At 43.1% G+C, this 13736-nt stretch overlaps 1 protein-coding gene across 8 annotated transcripts in view; it reads right to left on the reverse strand.

The window, feature by feature from the left end:
- Nucleotides 1-6336, reverse strand: part of STAT3 (signal transducer and activator of transcription 3) — a 63993-nt gene extending 57657 nt beyond the window's left edge. For all 8 annotated transcript variants that reach the window (XM_036269550.1, XM_036269555.1, XM_036269554.1 and 5 more), the window contains exon 1: nt 6062-6336. The gene's annotated coding sequence lies outside the window, so the exon portion shown is untranslated. The remainder of the gene's footprint in view (nt 1-6061) is intronic.
- Nucleotides 6337-13736: the final 7400 nt, after the last annotated feature.

A 13736-nucleotide genomic window follows, 5' to 3' on the forward strand; every position in this document is an offset into this window, starting at 1 on the left:
AATCCTCCAACATACCACCCAAGCATTTCCACACTACAGTAATAATTACATTAGGAAAGCTCAAAATAGAAGTTCCTCATCCAATGTAGTTAAAAAGTCAAAGGTCAGGTAAAAGTTCACTGATTAGAAATGTCGTTTAGCCCTGGCCGGTTTGGCTCAGCGGTCAGAGCGTCGGCCTGCGGTCCTGAGAGACCCAGGTTCGGTTCCCGCTAAGGGCATGTACCTCGGTTGCAGTTTGTCCCCGGCCCTGGTCGGTTGTGTGGGTGGCAACCACTCGATGTGTTCCTTTCACATCGATGTTTCTCTCTCTCTCTCTCTGTTCCTCTCTCTCCCTCCCACTCTACCTGAACAAAAAATGGAAAAATGTCCTCGGGTGAGGATAAAAAAAAAAAAAAAAAAAGAAATGTCGTTTATTCTTATGGATGGAGGTAGCAGAAAAAAAAAAAATCAGATAATCCAAACCTTATTTTACCTGGGAAGGGCTGGGTACAGATTTGCCTTCTTTATTATTCTTTTGTTAGACTGTGAAAAAGGAATTTGCAATAAACATGTCCAAGATAAACTGGTAAGTTAAAAAAGCTGCAAAAAATCTGGAGCAATATACACCAAACTATTAACAGGACATATATATAAAATATACATAGTTTGTATTTCTTTAAATTTACATTTTTTTACAATAGCAGGTATTACTTCCTTTTTTTACTATTTTTATTTTTATTGAATTTATTGGGTGACATTGATTAGTAAAATTATAGAGGTTTCAGGTGTACAATTCTATTATATCAACTGTATATTGTATTATGTTCACCACTCAAAGTCAAGTCTCCTTCAGTCACCATTTATCCCCCTTTTCCCCTATTCTACCTGTCCCCAATTCCCCTCCCTCTGGTAATTACCAAGCATGTATTACTTCTGTAAACAGGACACAACTTATTTTAATGTCATTTGAACCCAGTTATTAACAGAAGAGAAGGGATAAGAGTTATAGCTCCGCAGCTTCCTTTCCCCTCAGTTTAGTTCTCCTAAATTAAGAATTTCCACTTAGAGCTCCCTGAAAGTACTATGCTCTTTTTAGCCTCTTAACACTCCTGTTCCTTCTTTGGCCTTGAATGCAACTAATTACTGCTTAGCTTTGAAGGAGAATTCCTATTCATCCTACAAAACCCTATTCAGGGCTTCCCATCTGATAAAGCCCCTGTATGACAAAACCTTCTCACCCCTGAAGAGAATCAATCTCTTTAACTAGACATTTAATAAGAACTTGGATTTATGGAGTTCTTACTGTGCATCAGGCAATATGATAAGCATTTTACCTGTATTATTTCACGGAATCTTCAACAGCCCTAGGAGACAGGTATTATTATTCTCTCCTTTTACAAATAAGAAAACTGAAGCTCAAATTCTGACTAGTAAGTGGCAGATCCAGGATCCAATCCCAGATCTATTTGACACCAGAGTTTGAATCTTAAACCACTATTCTGTCAACTACTCTGCCGAAACCCCCTGGTCCCCACAATAATGCCCCCATTTCCATGAAAACAGGGACCATGTTTCATTACCCTTGAATCCTGCCTAGCACCATACCTGGCTCGCAATATATATGTTTGTTTGTCTATTGGAACTAAGAGTTGTGATCATCCTAACATGATAAAAGAACTGACCATAATATGCCCGGCTGGTGTGGCTCAGTGGTTGAGCATTGACCCATGCACCAAGAGGTTGCTGGTTCGATTCCTGGTCAGCACATATGCCCAGGATGTGGGCCAAACCCCCAGTGGGGCCATGTAGGAGGCTGCCAATAGATGTTCTCTCTCACCGATGTTTCTCTCTCTCTCTCTCCCTTTCCCTTTCTATCTAAAAATCAATAAAGAAAAAAAATTTTAAAAAAAGAACTGACCATAATAGATACTCATTCTTCCACATGCTATTCCCTTTTTTTTCGAGAGAGAGGCAGTGAGAGGGAGAGAGAGATAGAAACATCGATGAGAGAGAATATCGACTGTCTGCCTCCTGCATGCCCCTCACTGGGGATTAGGCCCACAATCTGGGCATATGCCCTGCCCAGGAATAGAACCAGCGACCTCTTGGTGCATGGGTCGATGCTCAACCACTGAGCCACACCGGCCAGACTGCTATTCCCTTTAAAAACTGAAGATATTCCAAACAATTTACCACCAAAGTACCATCTTGCCATCCTGACTAAAATGCACCAGAGTAAGCCAAGTTTCCTAGCAAGAAATATGTAACCACAACATTAATTTTTTCTTCACAATAACCAACAAAGACTGAAACAGGCCAGCAATGTTATCCTGCTGGACCTCACTAAGGCTGCTCCAGGATACCACAGGTTCTTGAGGATTTGGAGATGTCCTTCAAGTGCTCTTTGGCTGGTTTTTATGAATGACCCAAAAGCTATAGTAAAATTTTTTGAATATGGAAGACATAAAATGTGAGTGATCAGTTTGATTTTTTTTCTTTTTATTGATTTGAGAGAGAGAGGAAATGAGAAAAAGAGAGAGATGGAAACATCGATGAGAGAGAACATCGATTGGCAGCCTCCTGCATGACCCCACTGGGGATTTGGCCCACAATCTGGGCTTGTGCCCTAACCAGGAATCAAACCAGCAACCTCTTGGTGCATGGGTCGACGCTCAACCACTGAGCTACACTGGCCGGGTGTGGGTGGTCAATTTATAGCCAATTAAAAATCCTCAAAAAATATCTCTGCACTCAACCCACACAAATCCAATAAATAAGGACACCTTTCTTTGGGAACTGGCCCAGTTTATAAGGTCAACCTCAATGACAACTCCACTAGGGCAGAGGCCATGTGCACTGATATATTTCATACAAATTAACCAATGCTAGACACATGCCTGACACATGGTAGGCACTCCATAATTAAACAACCAGTACTTGGCCTCAAGCATCTTTAAAGGCTTCCCCTACAACAGGACAGACTGAAATTCCTTGGTCTTATATTCAAGATATCTTATAAGTAGGCACTCCTTCTCCCCTACTTACCTTCCTAATCTGCCAGGATTTTGTGCTATATCACCATACCTCCTCACCGCAAATTCTTTATACCCATCAAATTCCAACCATCATTTGGAACCCAGATCAAATCTCTCCTTTGGCAAGAAGACTTTCTAGACAACTCCATGCCTTGTAACCTCTCCTTCCTCTAAAGACCTGTAGCACTTAGTGCAGCCCTGTCCAATAAAACTTTTCATGATAACGGAAATGTTCCTTATCTGTGCTATATGTTTTTTATAAAAAATAGCTAATTTATTGACCATCAGACAATGTTCCACCATCTCTTTGAAGACATGTTGAATTGTATTGGTAAAGCATTTATCAAGTTGCCTCAGTAAACTGCAAGTTCTATAAACAAGCCATTTTATTCTTCATAGCAGCTTTCACGAAGTTGCAAAAAGTAAATATTTGTTCAGCTGTATACCACCTCTGAGAAACTATAAAGTAAAAAGGTGCTGAACTCAGTGTCTGAAATGAGGGTCATTATCTCTGCCCCATCTCACATCTTAATGTCAAAACACACCAAATCAAGGAGGAGAAAGCAACTTTCTGGGAACACAAATGACCACTGATCCAGCCACAAGGCACTTTTGTTGAAATGACATTTAGGTCACAACTGTCCTTCATCTACAAGCTTGCCTAAATAAATATCTCTTTTCATTAGCTAATAGCTAAATTCTGATGATAAATTATGCCGACTAAAAAAATTAGTTACTGTCCAAGTTAGACAGAGCATTTAGAAAAATAACCTAAGCAAACCCCATTTATACTTTTTTCTCCTGTTTATTACATATCTCCCTTGGAGTCTTACAACCTATTGGTAGTATTTCACTGTCCAAGTATACATTAGAATTTCACTGACAGTTTTCCCAACAGGGTCTACACTCACTCTAAATCAAGACCATGTACTTAAGCATAGATAATCAAAAGAACACAAAATAGCCCTGGCCAGTTTGGCTCAGCGGTTAGAGCATCGGTCCGCGGACCAGAGAGTCCTGGGTTTGGTTCCCACTAAGGCAGCAGTTCTCAACCTGTGGGTCACGACCCCGTTGGGGGTCAAACAACCCTTTCACAGGGGTCGCCTAAGACATAACGGCAGCAAAATTACAGTTATGAAGTAGCAACAAAAATAATTTTACAGTTGGAGATCACCACAACCTGAGGAACTGTATTATAGTGTCACGGCATTAGGAAGGTTGAGAACCACTGCTAAGGGCATGTACCTCGGGTGCGGTTTGTCCCTTGCCCTGGTTGGGATCATGTGGGTGGCGGCCAGTCAATGTGTCTCACATTGATGTTTCTCTCTCTCTTCCCCCCTCCCTCCCTTCTGCTCTACCTGAGAATAAGTGCAAAAAAAAAAAAGGTCCTCAGGTGAGAATTAAAAAAAACAAAAAATATACAGAAGGTGTGAGCTCTATGTCTTGGGCAAATGTCTTGTTCCTTTGGCCTCAATTTCCTTAGCTACAAAATAGGGTTAAGGTTATTTGAACTACCTACCCCTTGTGGGTCAAGTCATAACTGTGGATATTTCTAAATTGTTATTCTTCCCAACAGAACTATATATATGGATGGATGTGCTAAGAAATACAGGGACTAAGATCAACCCTCCAACATCTACAACAATTTTTTTTTTTGTATTGCAGACTTCCTTTCCTATCCCACTATGCAAATGTCTGAGCATAAATTCAGCAAGTACTCCAATCTGGCACATGTTATGAGGAAATAAATGTGTTGACTCAAGGAACGTAGACATATTAAATATATAATAGAAAATTGGTTTAATCAGGTTCTAAAGTCACATATAATAGATTGAGATGACTTACTATTATGATTTATTCAAATCAGTGCTTTATCAGCACAGCTAACCAAAGTTACAACCCATACACAAAATATACCCTTTAATAAAAGGGGCAGATGCAAAAATTAAAAAAAAAAAGCGTGTCAACACCATATACCCACTTGATATAACACAGAGGGAGGTGTACCAAACACGGAAAAAGCAACTTGGGTGACAGTCTGAATTTTGCTAACTTAAGCCCAACCACACCACACAAACACAGGTAAAGTTTGCACATATGGCTCCACCGAGGCCAGCCTGTCTTTGTTTCCCTCTCCTCTGCATTTACCCAAGATCTTGGCTCTGAGACAAAAAACTCCCACTCTCGATTGGTTCATCCTGTCCTCTGCAATTAAGCAACACCACAATCCAGTAAACGCAAGGGCTCAATTATTTATCTTCTGGCTGAGTTTACCAGGTGTTTATAAAATAATGTCAAGGAGAAAAGGGGTTTATTTCTCTCTAGAGCTGGTTTGATGGGGGAAGGGGTATATTTTGTTGTGGTTTTTTTTTAGAAGGGGGTTGGAGAAAAGCATGGCTTAACCTAGAAAAAAACGGGAGGGAATTTAGAAAGAATATATAAGACTGTCAATTTCCCTACAGGAAACTTGATTCTTATGCAATAATCCTACCCACAACCAACTAGCCCATGAGACTGTAAGGGGAAGACACCTATTCCTACCTCCAGAGGGGCACAGTTGGCTCCTAAAGGATCAAAAACAAGGGAAGGCCGAGGAAGGTGGGGCGGGGGGGAGGCTCTTTTCAACACCACCCCCACCTCTCCGTGCTCCGCCGGCTTGACAGTCGCTCCTGTGGCCGGAACGTCCCCGGAGCCCCAGGAAGTCGGGGGGTGGGGGGGCTGTCCTTCACTCCTGCCACCACCACCCTAGGATGCCCACGGTCCTCCCCCTCGAGCCCATTTTTTCTTCCTCGCCCTCTCCCCTCTCTCCAAAGGACCAAACTTCCTTCCAGCGCTCTGTACCTTCCGAGGCCCGCTTCTGTCATCTCCGGGAGTTGTCTCCTCAGAGCGACCCCCCGCGTCTCCTCGTATCCTCCCGCCCCACTGAAGTTTCCTTCCACAACTTCTCAAAACAACCCAGAAGCTCCCAGCCCCTCCAGCACCCCCCGGGGTCCCCAGGCCTGGAAGCCATGGGGGGGGGGCGCGGCCCCACCCTTCACCCTCTTCACCTGTTTCTCGGGCTGAGGCCCGACAGGCCGGGGTGCGCTTGCGCCGGGGTGCGGACTGTGGGCCTTGGGTTCCCTCAGGCCGCAGGGTGTCTCCTAGCAGACGTGGAGAGGAAGAGCCGAGTGGGGTTACAGATCAAGAATCCGGTTCGGGCTCACTCCCTCCGCTGCGACGACGGAACCCCAGGTTCTCCCTCCCTGTCTACGCCGCCGCAGCTCCGGAAACCTCTGAATTACAACCCCTCCAGCCAATCCCCGCCCAGCTCCATCCTGGCCAAGGCACTCCGTCCTGCATAATTCATGAGACGACCAGTTTTCTCCTCCACCCAGAAGCCCTGGAACTTGTACTGTGCACCAACTGACCAATGAGGAGAGCCTCTGGGAGAAAGGGTGGAGCAAACACAAGGCTAGGAACGCCCCGTGCTGGCTGTTCCGAAGGCTTAGTGCTCCTCCCTCCGCAACAGCAGGGGAATTGCCGAGGTCTCGGGCTCCAGAAGCCCGGGGGGAGGAAGTGAAGATGACTGGAATGTCCTGCTAAAAACTCAGCTGAGTTCCTGGCAGTGCGTGACGTCAAGACACTTTAAATGCCCCTGATGCGGCTCTCTTTTGCCTGCTCTCCCTTTTTCCGGTTCTTTACACCACGTGGCGGCAAGGGTGGGAGCCGCTTACCACGTGGGAATCAGCCAGTTAGACAGTCCCCAGGTGTAGCCAGATTCTTAGGGGGCCCAACACCTCAACTGGGTTTCTGGGGACAGCAAAAAGAATATGGGTGACTCCCGCCTGCTTTGAACTTCAGTTTCTGCGTGAGTTGAGACACACACACACGGAAATATGACGTGGGAATAGAGTAATTACTAGTAATTACTAGAGTGCGTGGGGAGAGGGTAGTGGATTTAACCCTGTTTTCCGTCGCTTGAAGCATCAAACGTCAACTGCTCTCACACTGGCCGATTCATGAGAATGCAGAAGACAGTGTATATAAAGATTTACACGTTTATACATTGTTTTTATGCTTCTGAGTTGAAATACTTGATGTCACTTGTCCTTTTTATCTTATTTTATTTTCCTGGTCAACTTAAATCGCAAGCTGTACTACATTAAAACCAGTAGTTTATAGGAAATGTAGACATTGTACCTTACCTAATGGAGGATGTACTTTGCATAATGGAATAATGTGTGTGTGTGTGTGTGCGCGCGCGCGCGCGCGCGCGCGTGTGTGTGTGTGTGTGTGTGTGTTGATTGCTGTGTCTATCTTCCTCTTCATCCAGGACAGATACCCCTCACCTTCCACCTCACCAAAATTCTGCTTTAGCTGTGCTCTCCCATATATTTGACTGCCTCCCTAAAAACATAAGGTCTAATATTTTTTAGTTATTTACTGCTTACAAAGCACTTACACACTAATTACCTCTTTTCTTTCTCACAACAATTATGTATAGCAGATAGTATAGACCATTTTATTTATTAGATAGGAAACTAAGGCCAAAAGTAATAGGACAATCTCAGATCATGGAGATACTCAGAGGTATACCAGGTGGGTTCAGGGCCAGGTTTTTGAACTCCACATCCCATAACTTTGTTTTATCCACTCAAACCCTGCCCTCCTCCCCTGACTCCTTAGCAACTGGCTTTTGATTCCCTCACTGCTGTCCCCTGCATTCTCTCAGAAAATCTACCCCTCAGCTTACCTGTTCCATCTACAAAACCTCTCTCCAGCCCAGCCACCGGCCTTTTTCCACATTCTACCAGTCCCACTTGACTTAAAGTCGGCAGTTTCAATGCTTTGCCCTGAACTCCCCCTTCCAACCTCATCTGCATCTCACACACCTTAAGCTCCCACCCTAAACATGCCAACACCTCTGTAACTTTATGCCATTGCAGATCTTCCCTCCACCTGAAATCCCTTCTCTTTCCTCATTTCTTACCTGAAAAACATTACTCATTCAAAGCCTAGTTAACATATCACTTCCTCTGACCTTTCTGAGATTCTTCCTGGCAAAGTGAATCTCTTCTGCTGAACTCCCTTAGCAGGTTGTTTCTCCATGTAGTTAGTATATCATGCTTTAGCCCAGGCTGTAATGTATCCCTTTATTAGCCTACTTCCCGATAAATAAAATTAATGATTAACATCTATTACATAGTTTTCCAGGAACTGAGCTAAGGTTCTTACATAGATTATCTCATTGGATCCTCATCAGAACCTAGTGAGATAGGGTATTATATTATAATTCTCATTTTCAATTGAGGATGCTGTGGCTGAGAAAGTGAAAGACTGATCTAAGGTCCCACAGCTAGAAACTACAGGTAAACCCAGAATGAGAATTGGGTCTGGCTGACTGCACAGCTTGGACTCTCTGCCCACATGGTTGAAAGCATCTAGCATCTAGCATCTAGCTTAGAACTTGCCTAAGCCTGATTTAGTTAACTATTAATAAACATGTGTTGAATAATGATATCAGCAATAGTTAACATTTATGGAGTGTTTACTGTGTACTAACCAGCACTCTAAGTATGTATTATATAACCCTGTATTAACTCATTTAACCCTTACAGTTAACTACATGAGAAGATACAGATGAAGAAAATGAGGCTTACCCAAAGTTAAGTGACTTCCCCAAGAACACAGAGCTGGCAAATGGCAGAGCCAAGATTCAAATCCAAGTGTGTGTACTTTAAGAGCCTGAAAAACTGCTCTTCCTTGACTATATCTCCAAGCCTAACATTCCTCTTGGATCCCCAAAGAGGGGTCTAAAGCAGGGGAAAAGGTCCCCACTCTCCACCCATCAAGTGAATAAAAGCAGACTGCAGAAGCCCAGTGAGTTTATGGTGGTTTATAAACATGTCCACAAATTCTTTGACATTTCTCCCATCTAAAGGTAAAGTCTAACTTGAATCCTCAGTGACTTGCTTCTAATAAATAGAATATAGTGGAAATGATGCTGCATGACTTCTGAGTTTAGGTCATAGAAGGCAATTCAGCTTCCACCTAACTCTTTCTCCCAGGACATTCACCCTTGGAACTTGGCCACCATGTTGTGAGAAAGCCCAAGCTATATGTAGAGGCCACATGAAGATGTTCTGGCAATAGTCCAGCTAAGGCCCAGCTGACAGCAAACATCAACTATGAGTGGGCCAACCTCCATAAGTTTCTAGCCCCCAGCTTTCAAGCCACACCAATAAAGTCCAAATGGAGCATTCTTGCTGAGCCTTACTCAGATTACAAGTTCATAAGCAAAATAAATGTCATTGCTTTAAGCCACTAAAATTTAGAGTGGTTTGTTCCACAGCAACAGGTGAACCAGATTAGGTTTCCATTTACCACCTCAGAGAAACTCAGAGGAACTATAGGTTAGATCAGGAACTGAGACTTATCAGATCTTGTAAAGTTCTAGAAATGCTTTATTTACTTCTTCTCTCCTGGAGGAATTAGTAATAAAACTCTAAATCAAGAACAAGGAATAGCAGGGAAGAGAAAATTTGAGAACATTGGAGGTGGTAAATGGGTGGCAAGTCACTAGAGTGACCTAAAGGGGCAAGGGGCAACTTGTATGGGTAATGGGACCCACATGGGGCTCAACAACAGAAAGGTTCATTCACATAGGACTTCCCAACTCTCCTCTCACCAAAATCATGGAGAAGAGAAGGTCTGTGCAACACAAATTCCTTGGAATTCTACTTTCCTTGTGAAAAATGCTTCTCGGGCATCATCATGTAAGCATCTCCCTTTCCTCCTATCTGAAAAACAGTCCTCTCAATATTTTCAAGGCTGAGCTCTTTTCCTATGTGCTTAAAACATTATTCATAGTATGTTGTTCTGTTCCTTCAGTGGCTACCATGAGGCTTAGGATAAAGGAGTTCTCCTTTTTCTTACCCTGTTTAAGGCCCTACTCACCCCACCAACTTTCCTCCTGCCTACTAAACTTCAGCCATCTATTTCCCACCTCAGGGTCTTTGCATATGCCAATCTTTTTCCTGCACCAGCTTTGGCATGGTTAGTTTCTTCTCACCCTCTTGTCTCACCTGCTCAGAGAGGCCTTGTCTAACTACTCCCACCTATAGTTACTCCCAGCCCCTTAACCTCTACTTGCTGTTTCCCATGGAACTCATCATAATTCTCATTTTATTTATCTTTTTACAATTTCTTATCTGTCTTTCTCTTTTTACTATTAGTTCAAAAAAATGAATCTTGCCTGTTTGGTGCTCCCTTGTCTCCCCAGTGCCTGGGGAATAAATACTTATTGAAAGAAAGGAAGTGTTCTTGGTTCCACCCCTCCCCTCTCTGAGTTTTATCATTCTCCTCTCCCTCCTGACCTTCTCCACTGATTCCCTTCCTTCTGGCTCCGAAGATACTTGTTCTTTTCTATCTTGATCCTCAAGTTTCCCATTATGGCACCCATGTCCTCACCCCCACTTGCTCTACCAAAGTGGCTTCTGTCCTCTCCTCTCCATAGCACAGTGCTCTTAAAAGCCATCAGGGCCCTGGCTGGTTTGACTAGGCGGTAGAGTGTCAGCCCGCGGACCAATGGGTTTGATTCCAGTCAAGGGCACGTACCTCAGTTGCAGTTTCTTGTGAAGGAGGCAACCAGTCGATGTGTGTCTTTCACATCAGTGTTTCTCTCTCTCTCTCTCTCTCTCCATCTCTCCCTCCCTCCTACTCTATCTGAAGATCAATGGAAAAATACCCTCGGGTGAGAATTAAAACATTAAATTAAAAAGCCTTTGGGGACCTCCTACTCCTCAAAGCCAATGTCTTTTTCTCAGTCATTTTCTTAATTTTGCTATAGAATCTGGTACTGTTGATCATCCCTAGACATTCTAAAGCAAACTGCATTAACTAGAAAGCTGATGGGAGTTGAAATGAGACACCCTGGGTTTGAATCCTGGCTCTGACACAGAATAAGCTGTGCAACCCTGGACAACTTCTTTAACCTCTCTGAGCCTCAGCACCTCGTCTTCAAATAGAGAATATAATTTTGACCTTGGTGAGTTTGAATTAAGTGTTTTTTATTGGAAAATATCTTCAAATTAACTGTGAAGCATAGCAGATAAGAACCAGGTCCTGGCCCTGGCCGGTTTGGCTCAGCGGTTAGAGCGTCGGCCTGCGGTCCTGAGAGACCCGGGTTCGGTTCCCGCTAAGGGCACGTACCTCGGTTGCAGTTTGTCCCCGGCCCTGGTTGGTTGTGCGGGTGGCAGCCACTTGATGTGTTCCTTTCACATCGATGTTTCTCTCTCTCTCTCTCTGTTCCTCTCTCCCCCTCCCACTCTACCTGAACAAAAAATGGAAAAATGTCCTCGGGTGAGGATAAAAAAAAAAAAAAAAAAAAAAAAAAAAGAACCAGGTCCTGGCAGGGTCTGCTGCTCAGCCACGCATCCACACAGCAGTGTAACCTTGAGCCAATTGCTTAACCACTCCGAGCTTCAGTTTTCTTCTCTGTGAAATAGAGGCCATGAGCCAATCTACCTCATAGGTTGTCATGAAGATTAAATGAGATAACCTGCAAAGCATTCAATATAGCATCTAGCACATTGCAGCCTTTCAATATATATTAGCTTTCATTATCTTATGCAGAAAAACAAGGTGAGTGGGGGGAGTTATTGGAAGGAAACTGAGATCTCTCCTCAATTTGAATAAAATGTTGAACAACCACACCTCAGGAAGGGCAATTTCAGCAACCTCGCCAGAGGGAATTTATGGAACGTCCTATAAAGCTCTCCCTTCCCTTGTCATGACTTGACTTGAGGCTACTAATACAAATGTTCAGTCTCTATGGCTGTCAGCTCAAAATTCTAAATTGCTGGCACAGAGGATTTCATTGGCCCAGACAAGACCGGATGTCCATTCTTGACAAAGCAGCTGTGGACAGGGAGGGGGTCTTGGCCACCCAACAGAGACAAAGCCCAGGAAGGAAGAGGCAGATACTTTTGTGAACAGAAGAACATCCAATACAGGTCAGAATTACCTGAGATAATGTTTATGAAAGTGCCCTGCACCCTCCCTGACCATCCCACAGTCTACTTTGCTTGCTGATCATCCAACTCCCATCATCCCCTAAAGGTGGGCACTCTGGACTTTGATTCTAAATTCCATCTCCTCTCCCTAACTCCTCCCTTGGCACTCATCTATTCCCAGCACTTCAAGAAGAATCTTTTTAATGATAACTTTTATGCTGAATTTTATTAGGTATAGGTAAGCTACCTTCTCTCCTGGGTCCACAGCAACTAGCAACTTCCTCTGTAATATGACTGTTTCCTCATCTATAAAAAAAAAAAAAAAAAAAACACCCACAAAAAACAAAACCTTTTAGTTCTTGCATTCCATTAATTCTGTTAACCATTCCTTGGTCATTCCTTCAGTTTTCCCACTTGTCTTTCTTCATACTGTTTCCTTTGCCTGAAGAATCTTCCCTGTTGCATGTCACTGCTTTCATTTAATTAACATGTTTTGAGTATCCACTGTTTTAATAGATATCTCTAGGGTCCTGCCTGTCTCAAGTCCTTTCCTGGGAATTGTTCTTCTCCTCCCCAATCATACAATGGAATGTGTCCCTTCAGCTGTGTCTATATAACATGATCCTGTCCTCCTGGCCATAGATCATTAAATTCAGGGTGAATACTGATGTTAACTGGTTTAATCAGATTCTTTCTGTCAGGCACTTGGAATTTGAAACTGAGATGTAGAGAGCCTGGGTTCCATTAATGTCAGCATTTTAGAGAGGGACATCCATCAGCTCCCTCTCAGAAGTCCCTGGAGATACCGTGATACCTACTCTTTTCAGCCTGGCTGCTCAGCAATTCCTTGGAGTCCATAGAATATCTTGGCAGCTTTCCAATATAAGCTCCTGTTTCCCTTTTGGCCAATTTCCTTTTCTTATACTTTCATCCAAATGACATTAACCAATACAATCATATTTGAGATACTCTTAGGCTCTGGTGACATAAAAAATCAAGTAAAATATTATCTCTGCCCTGCGGTAAAATCTATTTGAAATCCTACCCAGATTAAGAACAATTTAAAAAGCTCCTTTTCTCCTTTAAGTTTTCCCATATTTCCCAAGCAGGATTAATCCTTCTCCAGTGCATTACCATTGCATTTTGTTTTAACTCTCTCACCTTCACCTGTTTGAGCTATTTTGAACATCTGCCTCTTCCCCTAATCACAAACTCTTTAAATTCAAGACCTAGATTTATTGTCTTTGTAGTCTCTTGGCTCCTAGCATAATATCACAAACAGATCATTTGGAAATAGTATCTGTTGTTTTGTCTGCACATCATCTTCTCCCCTTTCTATTGATAACAGCAACCCAATTTTCCTTTGGATATCAGCCTTTCTTCATGCTCAATTCCTCACTTCAGTGGGCTCTAGAAGAGGTACATGACCTAGATTTGATCAGAGGCACAGTGATTTGAATATGTGACCTATCGGGGCTAATAGGCATCATATCTGAGATTCTGTCTGGAAGGATTTGAGAAGAAACTCTTTTAACTGGGATTGTTCAGCTGTTAAGCCATAAACCCACAACTATTGCTGGTCATCTTTCCCTACATGAGAAAAACATTATTATTGTTATTATTATTATTTTTTTATCCTCACCCGAGGACATTTTTCCATTTTTTGTTCAGATAGAGTGGGAGGGAGAGAGAGGAACAGAGAGAGAGAGAAACATCAATGTGAGAGAGA

The sequence above is a fragment of the Molossus molossus genome, unplaced genomic scaffold (assembly GCF_014108415.1).
Source record: "Molossus molossus isolate mMolMol1 unplaced genomic scaffold, mMolMol1.p scaffold_m16_p_19, whole genome shotgun sequence".
NCBI lineage: Eukaryota > Metazoa > Chordata > Mammalia > Chiroptera > Molossidae > Molossus > Molossus molossus.